Source organism: Sinocyclocheilus anshuiensis, unplaced genomic scaffold (assembly GCF_001515605.1).
Source record: "Sinocyclocheilus anshuiensis isolate Anshui unplaced genomic scaffold, SAMN03320099.WGS_v1.1 scaffold60, whole genome shotgun sequence".
Lineage (NCBI taxonomy): Eukaryota > Metazoa > Chordata > Actinopteri > Cypriniformes > Cyprinidae > Sinocyclocheilus > Sinocyclocheilus anshuiensis.
Genome location: NW_015554068.1, coordinates 298678 through 302603, shown reverse-complemented (window position 1 = coordinate 302603; position 3926 = coordinate 298678).

Here is a 3926-nt window from a genome sequence, read left to right as displayed (position 1 = left end):
AGTATATGCAGGCTAAAGTTCTGGCTTCAGAGCGAGCAGCCCAGCTCACACACTGTCTCACAACCTCCACCTGCTGCCTTTAAGTGGATGCAGATTAAATATACACACGTCTGAAAATAAAATTCGCTTTTATCAAGGTTAAATTATTATTATTTTTTTTTTTTCATGCAAATTAAGTTATTAGTTTTCAATCTTTTCGACAACTGCCTGGGGTTCCTTCAGAGCAATTACATGGCCAAACCCATTTTAGTCTTGACTGAAACCTATTCATCACCACAAGAGCTCGGCACCGAACTGATGGGATTTTGGTGTGCTTGCTGCCCACAGAACACATTTCAAAGTAACAGTATTTCTTTTCATTTATATATTATTGTGTTGCATTATTTATTGTTTTTTTTTTCTTTATTTTACAATTTATAATAAATACTCTGGAATATTTGTCCTCTTCTGCAACAGACCTTGCAAACTCAACTTATCTTCTTTTTTTTATACTTGGAGTTATTCATGTTAAAGTGGTGGTTACCTTCTACTTCTGTTTGTAAATGTGCTATAGAAACGAATAAATAATGTACTGCATTGATAAACTGAAAGAAAAAAAAAAGAAAAAAAAAGAAAGTTCACCAAGACAGAATTTTAAGTTGGCCTTGTGAGAAAGTTTTTAAAAAGTTAAAAAGGGTTTAAAAAGGATAAGTTTGGAGGTTGTATAGTACTTATTTACTTTGAACATGAGAATTTGGATGGATGGATGAATGGATGGATAGATGGGCAAATATTCAGATGCATTAATAAATGGATGGATCGGCAAATATTTGGATCGTATTCGGATGGATGGACGGACAGATGGATGGGCAAATATTCATTCGGTTCTGTTCTGTCAAACTGTGGGGTTTTCGGTTCTTTTTAAATTTGTTTACAGTGGCGACCGGTCAAGGTGTTTGCTAAGTAAAGCTGGTTAGCTCTGAGGGTTAGTCTCCCAGGTCATGAATATTTTAGTTTTGCTTCAGTATATGCAGGCTAAAGTTCTGGCTTCAGAGCGAGCAGCCCAGCTCACACACTGTCTCACAACCTCCACCTGCTGCCTTTAAGTGGATGCAGATTAAATATACACACGTCTGAAAATAAAATTCGCTTTTATCAAGGTTAAATTATTATTATTTTTTTTTTTTCATGCAAATTAAGTTATTAGTTTTCAATCTTTTCGACAACTGCCTGGGGTTCCTTCAGAGCAATTACATGGCCAAACCCATTTTAGTCTTGACTGAAACCTATTCATCACCACAAGAGCTCGGCACCGAACTGATGGGATTTTGGTGTGCTTGCTGCCCACAGAACACATTTCAAAGTAACAGTATTTCTTTTCATTTATATATTATTGTGTTGCATTATTTATTGTTTTTTTTTTCTTTATTTTACAATTTATAATAAATACTCTGGAATATTTGTCCTCTTCTGCAACAGACCTTGCAAACTCAACTTATCTTCTTTTTTTTATACTTGGAGTTATTCATGTTAAAGTGGTGGTTACCTTCTACTTCTGTTTGTAAATGTGCTATAGAAACGAATAAATAATGTACTGCATTGATAAACTGAAAGAAAAAAAAAAGAAAAAAAAAGAAAGTTCACCAAGACAGAATTTTAAGTTGGCCTTGTGAGAAAGTTTTTAAAAAGTTAAAAAGGGTTTAAAAAGGATAAGTTTGGAGGTTGTATAGTACTTATTTACTTTGAACATGAGAATTTGGATGGATGGATGAATGGATGGATAGATGGGCAAATATGCATATGCATTAATAAATGGATGGATGGGCAAATATTTGGATGGTATTCGGATGGATGGACGGACGGATCGATGGGCAAATATTCGGATGAATGGATGGATGATGGATAGGCAAATATTCAGATGGGTGGATGAATGGATGAATGGATGGGCAAAAATTCAGATGGATATATGGATGGATGGATGCATGGATGGGCAAATATTTGGATGGATGGATGGATGGATGGATGGATTGATGGACGGATGGATGGATGGATGGATGGATGGATGGATTGATGGGCAAATATTTGGATGGATGGGCAAATATTTGGATGGATGGATGGATGATGGATGGATAGGCAAATATTCGAATGGTTATATGGATGGGTAAATATTTGGATGGATGGATGGACGGATGGATGGATGGGCAAATATTATGATGGGTGGATGAATGGATGGATGGATGGATGGGCAAATATTCAGATGCATTAATAAATGGATGGATCGGCAAATATTTGGATCGTATTCGGATGGATGGACGGACAGATGGATGGGCAAATATTCGGCTGAATGGATGGATGATGGATAGGCAAATATTCAGATGGGTGGATGAATGGATGAATGGATGGGCAGACATTCTGATGGATGGATGGATGGATGGATAGGCAAAAATTCAGATGGATATATGGATGGATGGATTCATGGATGGGCAAATATTTGGATGGATGGATTGATGGACGGATGGATGGATGGATGGATGGATGGATTGATGGGCAAATATTTGGATGGATGGATGGATGGATGGGCAAATATTCTGATGGATGGATGGATGATGGATGGATAGGCAAATATTCGGATGGATATATGGATGGGTAAATATTTGGATGGATGGATTGACGGATGGATGGATGGGCAAATATTATGATGGGTGGATGAATGGATGGATGGATGGATGGGCAAATATTCAGATGCATTAATAAATGGATGGATGGGCAAATATTTGGATGGTATTCGGATGGATGGACGGACAGATGGATGGGCAAATATTGGGCTGAATGGATGGATGATGGATAGGCAAATATTCAGATGGGTGGATGAATGGATGAATGGATGGGCAGACATTCTGATGGATGATGGATGGATAGGCAAATATTCAGATGGATATATGGATGGATGGATGGATGCATGGATGGGCAAATATTTGGATGGATGGATGGATGGGCAAATATTCTGATGGATGGATGGACGGACGGATGGATGGGCAAATATTCTGATGGATGAATGGATGGATGCATGGATGGCCAAATATTTGGATGGATGGATGGATGGATGGATGGATGGATGGATGGATAAGCAAATATTCAGATAGATTGATGTGACTGAAATGACAGAACCAAATAAGCAATTGTTGTAAGTTTGGCTTTATGAAGTCAACATAACTATTAGAGTGTTTTGTCAGCATGAGTGTTCAGATCATAAAAACTGCTTAGAAGTCATTATTTACAGGCACAGTTTTGTCATGAGGGAAATATCGATGAATATAAATGTGATAAAAGCAAATGCAATTGCGAAACTCTCCAGAGCTCCACACATCCAACGCAACCCACACATTGCGTCCGAACTGTGGATTTCGACTCTGGTGAGCGGCAGAGAGAACAGAAAGAAAAGCGCAAGCTCAGGCGATCGCACATGCGCATCTTTAATTCCCTCAGTCATATGTTTGATTCGCTTTAGGATGCCAGAGACGGGACTGCTGGATATCAGAGCCAAATACACACACACACACACCGCATTAGCGTTTCACACCAATTAAACTATTTCTGGAAAATATGACCCATCCGTGACCTCTCGGTCAACGCCGTATGGATTAGGCAGTTATCGTCACAGTAGATCAAAGAGAGAGAGACACCCATAGGGCGAGAGACAAACAGATAGACATGAACAAAGCAGTTGGGGCACATTAGAAACAAATAAGGCTCTTAAACTGGCCCCATTTTCCACGGCACAAAGAGGCATTTACATAATCGGCATCGGACTGCACCGTCAAATCAATCCATTTGTGCAGAGGAACCTCATTACCTGAGTGTACAGGAGAAATCCAGTGCTGGAGGTGTGTGTGTGTGTGTGTGTGTGTGTGTGTGTGTGTGTGTGTGTGTGTGTGTGTGTGTGTGTG